This window comes from Xenopus laevis, chromosome 1S (genome assembly GCF_017654675.1).
Source record: "Xenopus laevis strain J_2021 chromosome 1S, Xenopus_laevis_v10.1, whole genome shotgun sequence".
Taxonomy (NCBI): domain Eukaryota; kingdom Metazoa; phylum Chordata; class Amphibia; order Anura; family Pipidae; genus Xenopus; species Xenopus laevis.
In genome coordinates, this window is record NC_054372.1 from 124,884,044 (window position 1) to 124,907,737 (window position 23,694).

Below are 23,694 nucleotides of genomic sequence, written 5' to 3' on the forward strand. Positions count from 1 at the left end.
CTACAATTCAATTTTTTTTTACGAACCAATTCATTTGTGCTTTTTAAATAATAAGATTAAATTGTGGATTCTAGTTTGGTCAAACTCTTTTTATTTACAAAAATCTGAAAAATTCAGATTTTGATAAATATCCCCCTTTATGTAAAGTAGCTGGGAGCAGGAAGCTGTAGCAATTACATTTGCAAATAACTTTAAAATACATACCATCACTATCCGTATGTAAATAAGGCCTCATGAGATTTGTAGTCTTTTCATGAGATTTGTAGTCTTTTCTCACACGCCTGTGTGATGACTGATTAAAGTGGCCATAAAAAGCACATGCTTTTATAGTTAAACAGTGAGGTCTAACTGCTTATTTTATTTTTACGAAATTGTTCTGCAAAGGATATATAAAACAAATGTTTTGCAATACAGCTTTTGTTGTTACAATAAAGCTATTAAAAGGGCTTCCTTCGCCCGTGTTCATTGCTTTATGGATAAGGCAGGACGTCCTGATTACTTGCATCTGTCCTCCATGACATTCATAAAGAGAGCACATAATGTCTGCATGTGTAGATTTGCCCAATGGCTGTTTGTGCAACTTTTTCTCCTAACAAAGTTATAGAAGCCAAATTCTTTATAATTGAATCATCCCAAAAACAAAAATGGAGTTGGGATTAAAAGGGATTTACAATACAAGAAAGTTGCATTGTGTTGGCTTCTTGCAATGGAGATGTGTCTAGCTATGTCAGGTCCAAAAGAACATGCAAGAAGAAGAAAAATCTTGCCTTCATCTGAACAATGGCATAATATTGTGCCCCCCCCTGCAAAAAGAATCATAAAAGGGGCCCGGGGCGCACAGCCACCCACCCCCACTACCCACCCACCTGCCCACCAACTTTTAGTGCTCCCCACCAGCTCTCAATTAGGGAAGCAGCTGGGGAGGGAAGATTTCTTACCTGCCCTGCAAGCTCTGTAGGTGAGACTTGAATGTGATCCCTATAACAGGAGGCAGAGATCTATGTGGTGACTCTGGGGTGATTTAAATGAAAGAATAGCTCTCTCCTGCATGTTGCACAGAGCAGATTATAATGGAGATGATTTGGCAGCTTTGGTCCCCCACCCAGTGACATAGGCCCTGGGCCCAGATCGTTCTTATTATAATCTGCCATTGATTTTATGTGATAAATAAATGGTGTCTAACAGAACTGACCACAGAGCATTGCCAAAAGTATTTACAAAATAAAACTGGACATTTGATGAAATCTGCAGGTTTCATTCAAAAGTATTTCCAAAATAAAATTGGACATTTAATGATAATCTGCAGGTTTCATTCTAGATTCCCTGGTGATTTATTATTCGTCTAAGATAGCATTGTGTTCCCAGATCATGGTGTAAATGATACATTTCAGAAAAGCAAGCTCAAGGCCTATCAATTTACAAAACAAGTTGTTTATTCTTTTCTCTTAAAGTTATTTTCTATAACTCCCAAAGCCCTCCAGCTAACCATAAAGAAAGTACAAATTTAAGGTGACTGATATGTTGTTTTTTCCCTTGTACAAATGGTACTATTTCTTCACTGTATATACCCAATTATCTATAATAAACTATAGTAAATGGAGTGTGCGAGACTTTTATGGGCAAACAGGAATTAAAGAAATATAAAACTTTCAGGCTAAAGTATTTAGCATTGAGGTAATATATGTCATCCAATAAAAAAAACATTACGGAATCATTATATTGAAACCTTCATGCAAGTGACAGGTCATAGCAGTTCAGTCATTCTGCACATGAAAGGGGGTTGTCGGCTGCCTCAATTTTATATCCCATTAATTATCCAGCATTTGCCATATAACATTAGCAGGGTAAAAATGGCAATTGTCGCTATTAGAAAAGATAATAATCATATGCACTGATTATGAAGCCATATTTTGTCGGCTATGTTTGTAACTTTAACTCCCAGCACTCTCGCACACTGCCTTAATCAATTTCCTCTCCTTGCTCTCTTACACACATGGTTCTCATTTTGGTCACTTTAGCTGACATATGAGCCCCTTAAAGTAAATCTGCCCACTGTTACTGTTTCCATTTTAAACATGACGCTGAGAGATGGCTGCACTGCCAATAACCAGTCGGCTACCTCTCTTGCATTGAATTTTTCATTACTTTACGAGACTTTCGTAGATTCCCCTGTGTAAAATGGGATTGTGATGGTTTCAATGTGTACATTATGGGCAACCTGAAAATCCCAGCATCTTCCCTGGCTGTATAAATCTCTGAAGAGTTACAAAGACCCCATGCAGAATACACCACCATGTTCCACTATGTCAACATAGGAATTTTGATTGCTGCTACAAGCGGAATTACCCATTTCCTAAGGGTAAGGAAAGCACTGGATGTAGCTTGGGAAACTGGTGCATTCCTCAGCCATCTTCATTAGTTGTACCAGAGATCAAAACACCCATTGTGCCATAGCTTAGCCTTGTGCCCCTATTTGGCTCACTACAAGTATAATAAGCTCGCTCTCTGCACTTTGTATAGAATTATTTTTCTGCTTCTTGCATGGAAGAATTGTAGATTTATCAAACTGTTTTAGTGCTTTATAAATTAAAAAAAAAAGATATTTACAAGTTTGTTCAGCATTATAATTGGTGCTCTTGGTGATGGCCAATTGAAATAAACTATTATAGAGATTATTTAAGAGGTTGTTTACCTTTAAAATAACTTTTATTATGATGTACAAAGTAATATTCTGGGACAATTTGCAATTGGTTTTCTTTTTATATTATTTGGGGGTTTTGAGGTATTTAGCTTTTTATTCAGCAGCTTTTCAGTTTGCAATTTCAGCAATCTGGTTGCTAGGGTCCAAGTTACCCAACCATTCATTGATTTGTATAATAGACTGGAATATGAATAGGAGAGGGCCTGAATAGAAGGACGAGCAATACAAAGTAGTAATAATGAATTTGTAGCCTTGCAGAGCATTTGTTTTTTTAGATGGGGTCAGCTTTGAAAGCTAGAAAGAGTTAGAAGAAGAAGGCAAATAATTAAAGGGGAACTCCGGCTTCCAAACCAAAATTTGATAAAGAGGCCCACATAACACAGAAACCCCTAATATATCCATCACAGTTACCTGTTTCTTCAAAAAGTATGAATAAATGCAATTTTCTCTTCTGAAATCCAGTTGTTTAACAGTTCTTCTCTTTCTGCATCATTTGAATCCTGTCAGGGAAGCAGGGACTAAAACACTGATGTTACAAATTGTAACAACTTCTCCATAGCTTACAGACAACATGCAGGAACTACATAACCCACAATGCATTGTACAATGATTTATTGAAATCACGTGTGCAGGGAATTGTGGGGTTTGGAGGATTCAGGCTAAGGACAGCTGGCTGTTGATACAAAGTAACAGTAGTCAGCCAGTTCAGCAAAGTAGTCAGCCAGATCAGCAGGAGAGCAGGGGGCTAGGCTTAGGGAACTGTCAGAAACCATTAATAATCATGAAAATTCTGCATATTTTTAATTGATGTATAGTGCAAAGTTGCTTGAAATTATTTTTACTTTTCAAAAAGCTTAAGTTATGTCTTTGTGGAATTCCCCTTTAAAAAAAAAAAAGAAAAAATGAAGACAAATTCAAAAGTTGCTTTGCTTAGAATTAGCTATTCCCTGTTTCCCTGACGAGCTATGTCTTGTGCAAAATTGGATAAGAGGTATAAGCACACTGGTTTGTGCATTCCCAGTTAAGCTACTGTGCACTATGTTGTATGTATCATATTCTGAACTTATGGTAGATACAAAAGGTGTACTTAGAATTATAGCAGGAAGGTGATTACAAAAAGACACGGCTCAATAAGGAATATAGCAACAAAAATATAAATGCTTCTACATCTGTCAAAGAGCAAAAAATAAAGCTATGGTGCAGGCACTGCTGTTGTGCTGTATCTGTATGTATTTACTTTGCACACTGCAGTTAAGCATAGCAAAATGTATCACAACTGTTCACCCATGCAAATACTTACAAACAATTATTGTGGTCCAGGAAACTTACAATCATCAACCTAATTGATATATACAGTATACATTTCAATTGAGTGACCTAAGAGAAGATGGTTTCATGTCCACTTCATGGAGAATGTCTTTTAAAAAGTATTGATTGTCTACATGCTTTAACAAAGAGGGATTGCCTCACATAAAATCACTTATTTCAATATGTTGCAATACATACCTATTGTTATTACTACTTCACTGCATGGTTTAATTACATCTTTCCCTTGGCTCCCCCCAAATCCAACTCTCCTCCACTCTCCTGCTGTGAAGATCAATTACTCTTTCACTTTTCTCCTTTCTCCACTTTAAAGAGGGACACAATAGAATGGACTAATTCAGTGACAAGTGCAGTGAAAACAGGCAGACCAGATGTGCTTATAGTGATTCTCTCTCTCTCTCTCTCTCTCCTTTAATTCTGATTATTGCTAATTGATTTTAATAATATTTGAACTGTGTTTGTGTATGCACTCCCATATATGGCACTTCTGAGACCTATAAATATCATACCTCCCACTAATGTCCTGGAATTCTTATAAGAAATCTATTGTACAGAGCCTAATATTTAAGTAAATCCCTTCCTACATCCCATTTTAGGTAGATAATGGTTCACTACCTTTCACTTGACTATTTTTAAACTTGAAGTAGTCATTAAAATTACTGCAATAAGCTAAGTAATGAGATGTGTTATTAAAACTTTCCTATGCCAGATTTTCAATAGTGCTACCAGTTTTCCACTTGCACTGCCATTGTTCTATTAGTATTGCCGCAACTGTAGTAGTATTGCCACTGCTTTCATAGTATTGCTATTGTTATATGAGTGTTCTTGTAAGTTTGGCAAGATTCTAGTAGTACTTATAACCTTCTAGAAGTATTGCTATTTTTCTAGTAATATCGTATTATGGTGAGTAATATGGTCCTATTAGTTGTATGGCAGTAATATTTCTAGCTGGAATATTCAATACAAATATTCTGTACATATAAATAATGCAATTTTCTATTGCTTAGTTAAACAATACTTGAGAAAATTCCAGCTGAAAGACCATTTGTGGCTCCCCACTGACCATGGGAGAGGTATGAGGCTGAGCAATTCTCATGATCAATGCTTTTCTTCCTTACAATAGGCCTCAAACTTCTGTTCTTTTTGTTTTTAGGAAGAAGTTGTTTGTCTTGTTTGAAGAAAAATCAAAAAGTGGCCTTACCCTCAAGGTCAGAAAAGAGTACCAGAGGATCTCAGTGGTTATTTCCACCCTAGACCTATATAATATTTGGCACTGATATATCTATTGTTAGAGAGGTCTCAGGACATTAGTTTCTTTTGAGGGCATTCTTTTTTCTTACACTGCTACAGGTCATGCAGGCACTTACACCTTGATAAAGGTCCCAGTGGGGACTGAAACATCTGTTTAAAAATGCACTGTTTTTATACGCTTCTTGGTATTTTGTGTAATCCGCTGTGTGCTCTCTCTCAGTATAGAACAGGAGCCCCAAACCTTTTTTTTTTTTTTTTTACCTGTGAGCCACATTCAAATGTAAATAGAGTTGGGGAGCAACACATGAAAAAGTACCTTGAGACACCAAATAAGGGCTGTGATTAGCTATTTCGTAGCCCCTATGTGAACTGGTCTAAAGGAGACTCTGTTTGGCAGCACATCTGTTTTTATGCAACCAAAACTTGCCTCCAAGCCAAGAATTTAAAGCACCTGCTTTAAGGCCACTGGAAGCAAAAATTAAGAGGGTGGTGAGCAATTGTTGCTTAAAAGCCACTGGTTGGGAAACATGGTATAGAAGGACAAATGCCTGGGTGCACAAAAAAAAATCACATGCAGAAAAAAGTGTGGCACAATACAGGAATTGCAAAAGGACTTAAATTTTATTTATAATTAGTGCATAAGAACCAATGTCTCTGCCTTACTTGTGAGACGATCCCTGATGAAGGCTTACAAGTAGGGCCAAAACATTGGTTCTTACTCACTTATAAATAAAAATGAAGTCCTTTTTTGCAAGTCATGTGCCAAACTTTTTCTGGTGATAGATAGATAGATAGATGATAGATAAATAGATAGATAGATAGATAGATAGATAGATAGATAGACAGACTTTGTGTGACTTTACCTGACATACAGTATTAAGGTAACGGTTTTAGGTGTATTATTTAGGTGTAAAACAACTGTGTAAATAGACCCTTTCGTTTATGTATCTGTGGATACACATGAATGTATGTTTTTTTCTGAACAGTGTTTAGCTTCCCAAAAAGGACCATTAGCAAACGTTAATAAAGTTAATGCATCTTTTGTTCTAGACTCTGTAACTGTTGTTTCTACAGATTACCTACATAAATCAAAATAAAATGATTGGAGGGTCGATTATGCTCTACACAAAACGGTATTCATTGTATCCAGTAGTAAGGAACCCAGGATCAATATACCCTTAAAAAGGCGATTAAATTAAAGTGAGTGGAGTCTGTTTCTTTAAGACAAGCTCATAAATCGTGAAAGATCACCACTTCTTTTGAAAAGACTCTCCACGGTCTGAATTTCCCTTCTGGGTCAGTAGAGGCATTGAAGTTTTAATGGCATGCCATGGCAGATTACACGATACAGCTGTCCCGGCACCGTGAAAATTAAGTTATGCCCCGTGTCAGCAAGATTTTTTCCTTCTTTTCTCTCCCTCTTTCTGGATCTGTCTCTTTCTTTTAGTCCTCAGGAGACTTTCCACTAAGTTGCTGAGAAGTGCACATCTAAAAAGGGGCAGCAGCGGGGGAAGGGAGGAGAGTGTAGGCAGCACTGCCAACATTAGCATTGTCTGTATAGGAGGCTGATGGAGAAAGGGGGAACTTGAAAAGGACTATGCATCAACTTCCTGCATAGCATGTCAAGTACCACTACAAAGGTTATGTCATTAAAGGGAAAAATATACTCTCTTTATCAGTGGGGGTTATCTTCCATTTATAGTCCTTTAAACAAATAATAAAGGGAAAGCTTCTTCTCCATTATAGGCATTCTGCCATTTTGCTTGCCTTTTGTACTGTAGGCTGAATATAAGGATCCTCCATAGACAGCCATATCAGTAATAGTTGCTGATGGTGGTTAGGTATATTATGTAAAATATTATTCACAAAATAGTTGTAGCATGTCACCATTAAAGGAAAACTATACCCTTGAACAATGTAGGTCTCTATTACCTAAAACAGCTCATATGGCCACCCCCTGCAATCATAACATTCAAGGTGCACACAAACAAACCAAACATGTTAGGTCACGAGTCAATGAAACAACAAAGTTTTGTCTTTTGCTTCCACACTTCCTGTTGCAGTTAGAGCTGTATTATTTCTTGTCAGGTCTGAGGCAGCACAGAGACCATCACAAAATGGTATCCCAAGTTAAAAGAGTAAAAGGGCAATATTTACTGAAATATATATTCCATTTTGGTAAGTTCTTTAATATGTCACTTAATGTGATGTAAACTATATGTTGCTCAAGTATTCTTGGGGTTATAGTTTTCCTTTAATGTAGGATTACTTTGTATTGCCCTTCCACTTTGCCCTTCTCAATGGCGGTCAGCCTTGTAGCATGTTTAGTTGGAACAGCTTTTCCTGTTTACAAATGTTGCCACGATTCCCATGGGTCCAGGCCATATGTGAAAAATTGAGGATGGCCAAGTGAAGTTTAATTTTACTGTAAAATTCTGTGCAGTACTGAGTTTCATGGGTATTTTGGTGAACAGTAGCGAATGAGGAGAAAGCAGAAAGAATGATATCTTTTTACCAAAAATACAACATTCTTAACTAGAATTCCAATGTAATTGTATCACCTGCAATCTGGCCTGGACAGGGAGTCAAAATAGGCCCTGTCATTCCAAGTACACAGAAGCCCAAACAGCCCCTACCAGCCCACTATATGGTAACTTTCTATGGAACCATACAGCAGCCCCTCTGGCATTTGCCACAACCGACAGATTGCCAGTCCGGGCCTGCCTGCAATCATACCAGAGGTGTAAGCATTAGCACAGGTGAGAAACAGCAAATGCACAAATGAGTGCAAGGTACATGGCTATATATACCTTTGGTAATGTGGTTATGACATGGGCACACACATAAACACCCTTTAGTTGTAAATTCCTTTTCTTTATAGCAATATTTGTGATGAAGCTGAAAACTTTTATTTCTAGAGTTGTAGACTTGGGTATCATCAGCATAAAAAAGGCATTGACATTTAAATGACTGAAACAGAGGTCATGCATAATGAAAAATAAATGTAGAGTAAGTGAGAGTTGAAACTAGGAATACAACTTTAAATTAAATGAATTAAAGATAGATAAGATTTAAACCACAGTAGAGAAGTGTCAGGAATGCCAAGACAGTATACAATATCTAGGAGGTGTGGGTGGACTGTGTAGAAGGTTAGATCAAAAAGATGTATAGAATACTGATCTGTAAATTTGGCTAGGAGAAGGTCATTGGTTACTTTGGTGAGGTCAGTTTCTATTGAGTATTTTGGGAAGAAGCCAGATTGAAGGGGTCAAGAGTGGAGTTGTGGGGGAGTTGCTGCAATATGCAGCTGTTAAGAAGTCTTTCCAGTATTTTGGATGAAAAGGATGTATAAAATGGGGGAAACAAACAAACATACAATCATTAATTACTCCCATACCCAAAAAATTTTTATTTGCATATGGAAAAAGTAATGCTCGTTTGAATGAGGATGAAAATTGCCAGAAGTAAAAAAAGTTAAATAGGTGTAAGGCAAAGTGTAAGTGTATTGGAAAGTGTGTATTGAAGGTGAAAAGGTATGGGTTAAACTGAAAAGGGTAATACATATCAATTCTGCTAGTTACATGCAATTTGTTAGGAATGCTGAGCATAATGTTGTCTATATTGTCTTGTTTTAAGTAGTCATAGTAAAGAGAGAAGGGCATGCAGGAGGCATAGTTCGACCGGTAATATTAAAGGTGACCTGTCATCCTAACAAAATAATTCTAAATTCTCATCAATTGTGTTTGTTTAGCAAAAGAAACTTTACTTACATTATAAAAATTATTTATATCTTTGTTACCACCAGCCTTTGAAATCACAATCACAGCAAGTAGGCAGCAGCCATTTTGTGGACACTGTTTTTAAGACAAGCTTTGATATGCAAAGTGATGCCTTCTGGAATCAGAAGGTATTTACTTGTCTCATGCCATATACACAGCACTGCCTAGATACCAAAAATGAGAGTTTTAATTCTCTCATAAGGCATCATGGGCACATGCAAATCATTACTTTGTGTCCCTTTGGCCAACTATGCATCCAGAACCGCTGGTTTATAGCACAGATACAGCCTAATGGTTCAGAGCCATATCTCCAAACTTGCAGACAGCCTATTTCAATCTTGTTAGATCTCATCAGTGCAAGATATTGGAACATGGCTTCTGAGGGGTAGGACTTGGAGAGTAGCAAAATGGGGAGCCAAATCTGGTTAGGGTGAGAAGGGCTGAAAGGAGCCAAAAAGCCCTTAGCTAGCAATTATATGCAAAGTGATGCCTTCATCCGGCGTGCCCCCGAAAAGTTGTGCACCATTTAACGTTAATAAACACGTAAGGGGTTAACCCCGTTTGTTTATGCTCCTGTGTGCCGGTTCCTCCTTTCGTATCTTTATATTTACTTGTCTCATGCCATATACACAGCACTGCCTAGATACCAAAAATGAGAGTTTTAATTCTCCCATAAGGCATCATGGGGGAGACATGCAAATCACTCCTTTGTGTCCCTTTGGCCAACTATTGGGACACACAGAAGTGATTTGCATGTCTCCCCCATGATGCCTTATGGGAGAATTAAAACTCTAATTTTTGGTATCTAGGCAGTGCTTTGTATATGGCATGAGACAAGTAAATACCTTCTGATTCCAGAAGGCATCACTTTGCATATAATTACTCCTTTCAGCCCTTCTCACCCTAACCAAATTTGGCTCCCCATTAAGACAAGCTTTGTAACACCTCAAAATGTTTTTTTATGCCCAAGAATGGGGGACCTGATGCCCATACCTTTGCACTGGCTACACAATAATAGATTGTGAGGAGGGAGGGGGACATGTAGGAAATGCAGAATGGAAAGTGAAAGTAATAGCCTGCCCCACCTAGCCTAAGGCTAAGGAGGAGCAGGCAAAATATGATTGACAGCAGAAATCTTTAAATGCATTTTTAACAGGTATGAATGTGTTAATTAAAATTGGGTTTTATGTTTAATTTGAAAAGGACTTGTATTATACAGCTTTTTATGTCTGGGTGACAGGTCCACTTTAAGAATTCTAGTCAATGAACTGCATCAATGTATGTGTGAGTAGTGTTAGGTGATAATGATGGTATTCTTTATAGTGTGTCATGGAAGGAAAGTAAGGAATTATAAGGGGAAAAGAAGAATTAGTGAAGTTGGAAACAGCAAGAGTGGGAAAATATGACATAAAAAGAGTGACCTTTAGGGCTAGTCCACACAAGGAGAATCGGGGAGATTTTGTTGCCTGGCGACTAATCGCCTCGTCTTTTGAGCGACTATCTCCCGAACTGCCTCTGCATTTTTCCCCATAGGTTACAATGCAAAGTCGCCTGCACTAATGCACACGCGGCGATGCGTTTTCAATAGTCGCCCAAAGTTGCCTCACAACGAGGCGATTAGTCGCCAGGCAACAAAATTCTCCCCGAATCTCCTCGTGTGGCCTTACCCTTAGTGTGAGTAGTGGAGTTAATGTGGCCAACTCGCCATACATGGGCAGGTTTAATCTCTCAGTTTGGGCCCTTTGGACCAATTTGGCAGTTTATCTGCCCGTGTATAGGGACTTCCAGCATGCCCTCCTGACTGATATCTGGTCAAAAATCAGGCAGATGTCAATCGAGCAAGTTAGATTGTTCCTGTTGGATCGAGAACCATATCAGGCCTCACTTTAACCGCTCATATAACCACCATTGTAACCCGATAATTTGCCCCTAGTTCCAAAAATTGGATTACAGCCCAATATTTTCCACCGTGTGGTGGAAAGAGCTATGGATCTTATAGTTTGCTATGACAGGCAAAATAACGTTTTGCAAAATGAGAGGGGTTTAGAGGTAGCCAAGAAAGTTGGTGTGTCACAAGAGAGAAAGCGAGGAAGCCTAGCTGTAGAAAGGGGTCAGAGGGGTGAAATATATATCATTGTATTATAATATGTAATATTTTTTGACTGTATAGGTGTACAGTACTGGCATGTGAATAGATTTTGATGTTGTAGCAATGTCTTAGAAGCTGCAGAATACATTAAATAATGTCTGAGAATAGGGGGAGATGAGAGCATAGAAGAGGAGTTTTTTGGCTATTTGAAGGAAAAAGAAATTGTGAAATAGGATGGAGGAGACAGTAGAAAAAAAGTATGGAGTTTAAATATAGTAAAATAGTGATAACACAACTATCAAAACAAAAATCTACAATTTCTATGATCTATGTAAGGGTTACTGGGGGGTTCTTTTTTTTTGCGGATCCCACTGATATTCAGTTTATTCTAAATCTATATGTTGTGCTCATTAAAATTGGTAATAAACAACCATTCACAAGTTTCTCCTTTTTAGCTACATCAATGGGTTACATCTCTGGATGGAATCTTGGGGGTGGGGCAGGCTGGAGTAAAGATACTCAAATGCTTATTGTCCCCAAGGAAAAGCCAATCCATCTTTAGATTACAATGCTAAAATTACTAATGCACTTATTTGCAATGTTATTATGTCATATACTATTATTTGACATGCTATTATTTAAAAAGCATTACTACAGAAATATAGTATAATATAGCATAACTTAGCTGTTTTTTAGTGACTATAAAATTAGGTCAGTCTGTTTTCTAACAGCATGCAAAGAAAAGAACTTTGTTTTCAAACTGCAGGCATTTAGTCTTCACATGTGCTTAAAAAATATATTAATTTCATAGATAAATGTATGCAATATGAGATTTTTCTTGTAAATCTACCGCAGAGTAAATTCAATCAAAGATTCCTAGAAATGAAGGCCATATTGAGCATGCTGCTTTGAAAATGCCTAAAAGTTCACTTTCACTGTGTTTCCTGAAACTCTCTGGATCCTGTCAGCTATATCCACTGTACACCCATGCAAGTGATGTTAAATGTGGACCACACAAGTAATATAAAACACACCAGTCTCCTTTCGAAATTTTTCATTGTCAGGGAAGCCCATAACACAGATATTCTTGCTCCTTAATTTAGCTCTCTGCTTTGTTGTTTTTGGCACATGAAAAGTTGTAGAATGCAGCATGAAGAATCAGACTTTAATTTCAGCTTTTTTTCGAGATTTTATCCAAAGAATGGGACATTTCAGAGAAAGCACTTTTGTTATGTTACCTAACTGAAATATGAAATGGAGACATTAAGACTATTATTTTGACTGAATATTCAATGAATTTCCTTGTTTCCATTTTATAGGCACTATACATTAGTCTAGTTACACAGAACATGTGCCATCAGATGAGTATTCAAAAAAATGGCCTTTGGATCCAGCGCTAACTGCATAGGATCCAAGAGAGGTGGGCGAACGGAGGCATACTGGTGTATGGTGCATCATTTTTACATGCAAGGTAGCTCCTGTACTAAGGACAGGGCTAAGTTGCCCCTCCTAATTCTTGTTCCAGCACTCAGAGAGTAGTAACACTAGAGGGCAAATTCACTAAGCACTGAAAATGCGCTATCGACGGCTTCGCCACACTTCGCCAAGCGTAGTTTCACCAGGGCTGCTCAAATTCACTAAAATCTGAAGTTGTGCCCAGGGAGGCGTTAATTCATCAAGCAAAGCAAAGCTATGCTAGTGATGCCTAATTTGCATATGGCGCCAAGTTAAAGTACAATGGACGTATATGTAGCATAAACTACATTACACTACACAAGCCTGGGAAAGCTTCATAAAATAAAATAGAGGTCTTATATTGCCCTACACATGTGCCCACTGTATAGTTTAGGTGCCATATGTTATGAAATGTAGGGGGGAAGGAGGGTACCCCAAAAAAAATATTTCAATCTTTTTCAGCCTATCACCCTGAAAAATGTAAAAGACCCAGCGTTTTTTGGGACTTAGAAAAACTTTCAACTATTTATGAAGATCCTCCTATCTATTCTATTGTACTTCGTCTGATCTGAGCTGGCAAAGTCAAGTCTGGTGCAAGAGGTAACGTTCAGTTAAATCTGCAAGTTAGTGAATTAGCGTAGTTACGTCCCTTTGCCAGAGCACAACTTCGTCTGGCGTTAGGGTGCGAAGTAGCACTAGAGTATGTCTACTTCGCTAGCGAATTTACGGCAGCACCCGTTAGTAAATCGGCGAAGTGCCAAAATGACGTCACGCTTGCGAATTTTCGCCCTGTAGTAAATTTCCCCCTAGGGGTGCAAGTGCTCTGTAAGTGAGACTAAGGGTAGCACTCATGCCTTTGTAAATAAGCTCTATAGACTTCCTGAAAAACAGTAAATAATGATATATATTTTACCTTTTGGCTTTAAATTAATGAAGTCTATTGCAGGACCCTAGAGTCACGAGTAAACAGTGAACTATGTATAGATGCCAGTGGCATACACCCAGCACCAAGAATCAGTACCATGTATCATAAACATCCCTGTTTTACCAAGCCTATATCATCCCTCAGTATTACTACAGTGTGTAAAAAATGCATTCACTTTGGCTGCCAATTCAGCAGAGTGGTAACTTGTAGTAGTGCAGTTACCAATAACAATCACTCAGCTATCAATTTTGATCGGTCTTCTACAAGTTAGAGAACAAAAGCAAAGATCTGAGTGGTTGCTATAAGACAATCAATTATCTCTGTCCCTTATTTTAATTTATATTCCAAAAGCACTGGTAAGGAGTTCAAGGAGCTCTAGGTTTAATATCCTTTTACATTTGAGGGATGTTTTTCACAACTATTGTTATGATTCCTTTTTTACCATTCAATGCTCAGCCTATAGTCTAAATAAAATAGCCTAACCATCTGCCTATTATTATAACAATATTCCAAGACTATTTTACCAATTGAAATTGGCACCAAGGGAAGTGAAAAAGATGTTGAACCCAGTTTTAAAGAAGGATATTTTTCACATTGCTGAAACGTGACTGAAAATGTAATTGCTTCTTTTTAACAACACAAAATCAAATCGTAAAACTGAAACCCTGGTAAAGAGCACATCAAAATAGAACCATATTATTTATCCAGGTGTTTTCCTCATTGTACTTTCTATATATGCAGGGTGGAACCAGTCACACTAACATTCTGAAGCAATTTAGTTTAAAGCTATGTAAGAAGCACTAGCCGAGGGTGTTCTTTGAGGAATCCTAATCCCGCCACTCTCTGAAGTAACTGTGAGTTGGAACCCAGCTGGCCTATCTGGACTACAAATCTTTTTTTTTCTTTTTCCTTTCAAAGATTTAATCCCAACAAGGTTTGGATGTGATGAAATCAAAGTGGCAGCTTGCATTCCAGAACTTCTTGTGTGTGAATTTATGGTTAAACCAGGATATTAAAAATAATAACAATCCATCATTTATGGGGCAGATTTATCAAAGGTCGAAGTGAAAATTCAAATAAAAAAAAAATTCAATCTAGTTTTTGTGTACTTTGACTAAAAATTAGATTCAAATTTTTTTAAAAAATTCTAATTCGATTGAAAGCGGACCTATGCGCTGATTGATTTTTTGATAAATTTTGATTCGTCTTTTTTAATTTGGAGTTATGGGAGTTCAAAAAAAACTCCCGTTACTTCGAAATTCGACTCTTGATAAATCTGGCCCTTATAAGTGTTTGTGTAGATATCAGTTTCTTTAAGTGCACTTGGGAGTACAATATTTCAGTTTCATGCATTCCCTTTTCTTTGACCTGCAGCCCATAAAATGACCTTGGAGAGGATGCATGAATTTCTAAACTGCTGTAGGCATCATATGCTTCACTACCAATAAAATGAAAGGTTCTGATTTGCCAATGTACTTTTCATCAAGCTAAACAAGCATACTGTTATGTATGGACGTAACATACCTGTTAAGCAACTAAAGGGGAAGGGGTTCAGTCTTCATACCTAATGCTTTCTCTTTTTCACTTTTTCTCATTAGGAGAGGACTCAAGGGCAATCATGGTTCATTGGCAAGCACTTAAAGTCTTCACTGTTCTTTGATTATTTGAAAAATAGACGGTTCATTAAAAGCACAAAGTGTTAGAAGTAATAGTATCACTACTATAGTGTAATATTAGATGTACCCTGACAAACTGTAACGATAAGATAAACCCTTGACTACCTATTCAGCACAAGTTGTTAACGAGCCATATGATATGCATTAAACTATGGATGTTGGATCCCAGGTTCTGCTGGTAGAATTTACTATTCAATTAATATCAGATCTCTCTATTAACCTGTCCTGCTATTATTGTTATTAAGAGCATTGTTAATTATGTAATGTAGTCTCTGCACAGAAGCTTCCCTGAATTGCTATAATATGATATGGTGAATAACAAGAGGGCTAAGTACTACAGCTAAAGCAAGCCAGTGCTTCAGTATGTTTTGTAAAGCCTGAGTTTAGTATCTGATAAGAACTGCACTCACAGTGGACAGTTTAAAGAAAGGGCACTGCTGTCCAATATTTTTCCATGCCACATGCCAATTATTTGTTTGTTGGCCAGAATAGTACAAAACAATGTCATGCAGGGATGTCTTTAGGCATCTGGAGTCCTCCAGTTGGCTAGCCCCGGGCTAGGGGACTATCCATATTTTATAATTTAACTAGTCTCTCAATCAACCGTAAGAATCAAATTCCTTTAGTTTACCAAGTTCTGATGTATGTATATTTGTTAAGAATCAAAGGGGGATTATATTTTTACATGTGCAGAAATTTGCACTGCTGACCCTAAAAGCAATACCAAAGGGGGTTAACGCTGTAAATAAACCATATGCTGCATGTAGAGTCTTTTACATTTAATTACAAGTGCATGTTATTTTTTCCACCATTACAGCCAATATTTTAAACTGGTCCTTACTGACCCATGAGATACTATTGTATCACTTCCATCTGCAAAATATCCGCCAATGAGTCATTGTGTTGCACAAATTCCAGTATTAAGAATGGTGCATAGCTTGAATAAACGCCAGCTGCTATTTTCTCAGTTATCCTAATAATATAAAACAAATGCTGTAAAGAAATAATAAGGAATAAATGTGGAGATGGTATAACTTTTCTTCCAGATGTTGGGACTTTGATACACTATATAATTACCAGAGCATAGAGGGCGGCAGTTTCCAGAAGGAGATGATTTTCCTTATACACTAGAAAGAGAGGAACACTTTATTTTACATTTATTATAATACCTAGCTTTTATCATCTTCCAAGGAAACAATACATATTAGACTATAAAAATTCCTGAACGTTTTGCTTTTATATATTATGCAAATTCAGTTAAAAAAAAGATTCCTGGTCAAAACGTAGAACCATACCAAACGGCCAGAGATTGAACAATTAGATCATATGATATTGTGTCACACAAATTCTCAAAGAAATATTGTTCTTACACTTCTAGGTGGCTTCTAAATGCTTGCACATAAATAGGGTTCATTAACTGAATTTCCCATCTAGTTAAAGCATACTGCATGTATGTATGTATGTATGTATGTATAAAATGTATAAAAGTACACACAAGGAGAATGTCACCCAATAAATATAATAAATATACACAAAGCTCATAAGACACAGAGCTTAAGTGCTATGTGGTAAAAAAACACAGTAGGAAGGAGGTCCCTGACACATAAAGCTTACAATCTAAGTGGGTGGGTGGCTAACAGGCACAAATTGGAGGAGAAATGTGCACAAGGTAAAGGCACTGTACAGTAATTGCCAGGGCTAGACTAATGTTCTGGTGCTCCAAAGGTAGACTATTGGTTTTTTCTTGAAGAGATTGAGAGAGCACTTCTTACAGAGGAATTCAGGGATGAAATTATAGAGGTAAGGGGCAAGATATAAAGGTTAGATGAAAGAAGGCAGTGGATATGTTTGGTGTAAAAAGAAGGTGGCTCTGAGAGGAGCGGAGGAGACGGCCAGGAGCGTACAGTCAGAAAAGTGAAGAAATGTACAGAGGAGCAGAGGAGTGAAAGGCTTTGGATGTAAACAGAAGCATGTTATATGCTATCCTTTACTTAACAGGCAGCCATGCTAAGGATTTGTATTAAGGTTGAACAGGTTCCCTCTTAAGAGAGAGACTGGAGGGGAGAAAGATGGGAGTCTGAATGACCAGTTTGTAAGAGATTGCAATAGTGTAGACAGGATAGGATAAGGGCATGGATTAGTGGTTTGGCTCTTGTATGTGAATCTTTGCTATATTGTGAAGAAAGTAGCGTCAGGTTTTGGCAGTAATGTTAATATGATTAGAGAAAGAGAGATATGTCAAAGTTGACCCCCAAACAGCATGCTGGATTATCTGGGTTAATTTTCATGTCATCAATATTAATGGTGAAAGGAAGAGATGGGCTAGGTTTGGGTGGGAAGACCATGAGCTCAGTTTTGGTAAAGTTGAGCTTGAGGTGGAGTTGGTTCATCCAGGAGGAGATAGCTACTAGGAAGTCTGCAACCTAGGTCTGAATGTCAGTGGTTAGTGAAGAGATGTCTAAACATATCTGGATGTCATTGGCATACAGGTGATATTTAAGGCCAAATGAAGGTATAAGGCATGTGCCTAGGGTGCAGTGGTGGGTTGTGGGTGATAGAACCCTATGCATGTACCTCTTCTGCCTAGTCTTACCCCTAGTTCGAACCCTGTTAAGGGAATAACTGAAGCTTTTTTTGCTATTGGTGCACATGGGGCGAGTTAGAGTTGGACTACTCTGCAAGTGGTGGGGCAGTGGGTGGAGAAGGGAAAGAGTGACAGGCTGGGAGTGAGACTTCTATTATCTTTGGGTTGTACAATAGGGGGTAGATTATTCCTATGCATATATACTTCTTTAAATGGCTATAATAAGTAATATATTAAGAGAAAATATCATTTGGTAGCATACAATACACTGAAATTGCATTGTTAAACTTTTTTTCCACTTTTAGTAAAATACAGGAAAGTTTATTAGAAACACAAATAAAGCAAATCTCTAACAGCCTTGAAGTCACTGCCAGCTGAGGAGGAGGAAGATGAAAGTTCTTCTGAGTAGAAAATAAGATGCAATAATTAAGAGGGGAATGAAAAACAAGTACATAATAAAGAACTTGACAAAGACCAGCACATGAAATCTGCCCTTCCTTAATACTTCTCATTCTGTCCTAATATCTCCAAGATGGCAAGCTTAACATAAAATATCAAATCCTTTCTCTGTTTTTTCATTAGCTTAAATAGCAGAAAGCAAGTGCCAAAACAAACAGCCTGAAAAGATCTTATGAAATCATTTCTCTTTGCAAAATCCATAAAAATCTCCTTAGAGTCCTTATCAATAGAGCAGCCTGATGTGGGAGCAGAAGTCGTTGAGTTATGATGTGCTTGTTTTAATGAAATTCCCCTCCTGCAGAGTTGCTCCCTGCAGATTTTCCATATTTCAGCATGGGAAAGGTTTGATGCTTTCCTGTCGGTGCCAAGAGTTAATTGAAAACATTTCAGGATAACTTCAGTTTGGGGGCAAGCTCTTTAATTCCCTCATTATTCTTTAGACAATAATAGGGCAGCATTGCAATTATTAATAGACATGGCTATATCCTTTTAAAGAGACAGCGCATTTTGCAAAAGGGGGCCCTTCTTATTTACTGCACACACTAGGAAACAATTAGCAAAAGAATAAAGACAGGGAAAAAAAACTGTATAATCTAAACATGATGCTGTTATTTAGACTCATTCTCACAAAATATTCAGCCACATTTCCGATCATATTTTTTCTTTTAGACTGCAACTTCAAGTATGTGTCACTATTATTAATCATATCATTTTATGTATCACAGTCATTCCAGACTTTTGATTTTTAATTACTTATTGCTTTTTAAATGTGTGTATTTGTTGTGGTATTATCACGAGACTTTGCTTCCAATATGGTGTCTATCATCAAAAGTATTCAGAAAACAAAAGTTTAATTTTCCAGAAAATATTATTCTATTTTTATTACAGGGGCTTTGAAGCCTGCCCGTTTCATGCTTGCATTAAAGATTTTGATGTGCGGTGCTTGTACTAATATCAGCTGAAATTTTATTGAACATCCTGCTCAGAATAGAAGAATAGCAAATCCAGAGGATCTGGAAAAATTATTCCGATTTTATAGGTGCCAGAAGACAGTTAAAAGCAAGAAAAAAAAGGGGAAAACAAACAAAGGAAATCTTTTAACTTCAGTTGTTATAGAGCTGTATAAAAATAGCATGTTGAACATTTTTGGGCCCAGAAATTTACTTGTTTCTATTTCTTACTAATGTGCCCAAAAAACAAAAATATTTACGTGAACATTTAATTAGGAGCTTTGTTTCCCTAGCAACTTAGTAGGATCAATTCAACTAAAAGACTAATCACAAGGAATACATTTCATTGAATTCTATGAAGCTGTTTACACTAGTGATCAGTGATCCCCAACCAGTAGCTCATGAGCAACATGTTGCCCTCTAACCCCTTGGATGTTGCTCCCAGTGGCCTCACACCAAGTGCTTATTATTGAATTACTAATTTGGAGGCAAGTTTTTGTTGCATAAAAATAGGGATGCACCGAATCCAAGATTCGGTTCCGGATTCGGCCTTTTTCAGTAGGATTCAGATTCAGCAGAATCCTTCTGCCCGGCTGAACCGAATCCGAATCTTAATTTTCATATGCAAATTAGGGGTGGGGAGGGAAACTGCATAACTTTTTGTCACAAAACAAGAAAGTAAAAAATCTTTTCCCCTTCCAACCCCTATTTTGCATATGAAAATTAGGATTCAGATTTGTTTCGGAATTCAGCCGAACCTTTTGCGAAGGTGGATTCGGTGCATCCCTACATAAAAATCACATGTACCGCCAAACAGAGCCTCATGTAGGCTGACAGTCAACATAGGGGCTACCAAATGGCCAATCACAGCCCTTATTTGGCACCCCAAGAACATTTTTCAAACTAGTGTTGCTCCCCAACTCCTTTTACTTCTGAATGTTGCTCACCTGTTCAAAAGGTTGGGGATCCCTGCACTAGATGAAGCTACAATGCCATAACATTACTCCAAAACAATTAGTGCCATGGATAACCAATCCATATGCATGTTTATGATGGCAAAAAATTACTTTTTAAAGTGAAACCATTGCGAAAATTTTATGTAAGTTTCATCATACTGAAATAAGACATTTTCTAAATATAATCAATTAAAAAGTCTAAACCATTTCGAAAATAAAAAGTTACTCTTCACTATGCCCCTCTCAGCATCTCTCTCTTCATTTTCTCTTCATGCAGGAGTTTGATTTTGAATGACCCAATCCAATATAATCCAATATATCTTTTAGGGAGTGCTACTTTTTCCTAGAAGATGTATTAGAGCTTAAAGGGATATGCTTAATCAATAATTATCTATCATAATCAGGTTGCATAGATAGGTGCTAGAAACTGCTATTGCAAGGCTAAGTGACACGTCAAGCTACATGGCTACGTCTTTTTAAAGGAGAAATTAACCTCTGAGGAAAGATCCCTACCCCCCACCCCAGTTAGCCCTCCCTCCCTCCTCCCCCCAGGCTAACTAACCCCCCCCCCCGTGGAACATGCCTCATACTCCATACTTACCCCTCGGCACAGATTCTTCCAGAGAAGTTCCACGTGTTTATCTTTGTAAGCTAATTGGGAGATCGGTATTTCTGTGCATGCGCAGTTGGAGCAGTTTGCTGGTTTGCGACAACTGCGCATGTGCGGAATTACACAGAAATTGCCGATCTCTCAGTCAGCTTACTGAGGAGCCCCAAGATGGATGCGTGGAACTTCGCTGGAAGAATCTGCGCTGAGGGGTAAGTATGGAGTATGGGGCATTTCCCCAGGGGCGTAGTTAGCCTGGTGGGGAGGAGGGAGGTCTACCTGGGGTGGGGGGTATGGGTTTTTTTCCCCACAGGTTGATTTTTCCTTTAAGACAAATCCATGTCAGTGCTAAGGGTACTGGCATACAGGCAAATTTGTAAATCACAGAAGGGAAAATATACGCCATATATGTTTTGCCATCAGCGATTTACTTTATTACCAATGGGATATCATTCTGGGGAGATTTGTCAACCACAGTAACACAAATTTAAACTTGTGTGACTAATCTCTCCATGTGCCATTAGCCTAAAGTTGCAACCGTAGCAACCCAATCTGGTCTTTACTTCCAATTTCCTACCAGTAGTAGCCTGTTAAAAATGAATTACTGATTGGCTGCTATGGGCAACTGCACTTGGGAAATTTTGCTTTTATGTTCTTAAAGGGGCTGTTCACTTTCAAACCACTAGTTGTTTTCCGATAGATCACCAGAAATAACAACTTTTCCAATCTTTTTCTATGTGTCACTGTTTTTCTAATATTGAAGTGTAAAGTGTCTTTTTTCACCTTCTAAAGCAGCTCTGGGGAGGAGGCTGTTCTTTATTGATACATTTAGTTGATACATTTCTTATCTTTGTCCCTGCTGAACAGAATTCCTGAGTTTCATTACAAGCAGCTGTTGGAATTGATACAATAGTTGCAAATAATCCAGAGATGCTGCTGAGAAATGTATCAACTAAATGTAACAGTCTGCGCCTGAATTACTGAGCTGTCAGACTCAAACACCAGAGACAGGAAAATTCACCTTTAAACTTAGATTTTGGAAAAACAGTAAAACATAAATAATGGAAAGTAATTGAAAAAAGTCGTTATTTCTGGGGAACAATCTGAAAACAACTGAACTGAAAAAAAGTGTTTTGGAAGGTGAACAACCCCTTTAAAGAGATACTGACACCAGAAATTATTCATTTTTTACATCTATCATAATATTGGCTTTGCATGCTACTTATAACTTTGCCATAAATTATTTGCCCAATGCTGCTTTTACATTACCTGTCTGCCTCCCTGTGATCGCCTGTGAGGGGGCTGCCATATTTGTGCAGCAGGAATCCGTTAGCTGATATAATATGATATAAACTTTAACTGATATAATATAATCTATAATCTATTATTTCATCTATTTAGCCATTTTGTTCTCAAAGAAATAGGGAATGGCCATGAAATAGGCCAAATGTCTAGCAGCATGAGGGCCCACTGACACCTTGGCCCACTGGGACTTTTCCTGGTATCCCTGTGGGCCAGTCCGACACTGCCTATAGGTAACTTTTAGTGTATATTCATATTTTAAAAAGTAGTTTTTTTAATGTCAGTATCACTTTAAAGGGGATGTAAAGACAAAAAAATAAAATTCCATTTTAACTTTCTTTAATGAAAAAGAAACCTATCTCCAATATACTTTTACTAAAAAAAAGTGTACCGCTTTTATAAGAAACCTGATTGTATGCAGTGAAATTCTCCCTTCATTTACTTCAACTGCTGCTGATAGGAAACTTCAGATGGTCCCTAGCTGCTCTGCAGGGAAACGATAATACTTTTGAAAAGCAGGGGGCAACCCCCACCTTATTTCCCATCCGTGCAGAACTCAAGCAGCTTTGTTTGTTTCTCTGTAGAGCAGTCGGCATGTCGAGATTCGTATTGGATTTTATTTTTGCCTTTACATCCCCTTTAAAGTTTCCAACTCCAGTGGCAGGGATTTAAACAAATCTGGGATTATCATTGAAGGATTATTTTGCTGCAGCCACTGGTTCTGCGGAGTTGGAGAAAGTATGTAATAAACAATACCAAAACTATAAAATCCACATTAGATTACATGACAACACAGGACCCAGTACAGTCTGCATAGTCTTGTTGTATCAGCTTCTGGCAGATATTATTTGACTTCTGCTGTTTTGATAATTTATGAAGATCCCCCCAACAGCAGCCTAGACTACATTGAGCATGTGCATGGTCTTGGTCTTGCAAAGGCTTCTGGTGCAGTAAGTTCATGTTTATGTGTAGTATACAAAATACAGCATTTCTAGCATTATACTTCTTTAGACTTTAGTTCCACTTTAAATCTGTCCTAAAAATATAAAACCACTTATTTGGCTGGTTCTCAGTAGGAATTGTAGGAATAGAGATTTTAAACATAACTCCACTCTCTTTAACAATAGCATTGTGCATTTTGCTGGTGTTATTCTTTTATTTATGAAAACCTGAAGGCAACAGCTTGTGTAGGTTTAGCCTTACAGTTTTCAAAATTATTCGAAATATCTAGTGTTTTTCATTTGCTGCTAAATTCCAGCTGCAAATGTGGCCTGACTGCGCATTGAATAAACTAAAATAAGTCACTGTGCCTGTACTTTTATTATAAACCTGATTTAATTAATTATTTTATTTGACATTAATATATCTAGCCACTGGACGTGTATGTCCATCGTGCAAACAACTTTAGATGGCAGATTGGCAGGTGTGTGTGTGTGTGTGTAAAAGCATGAAAATATGTGATAACCCTACAACTATTCAAAAACTGAAGGAGTGTATGTAGTTATTTTGTGTCTTACAATAAACTGGCACAATGTGAAACTACTTCATCAAGCTGTATGATGAGAATGGAGAGTATGTGACATATACTGTATATTAGCTAAAAGCTTTGAGCAGTGCGTTCCCACAACGTTCCC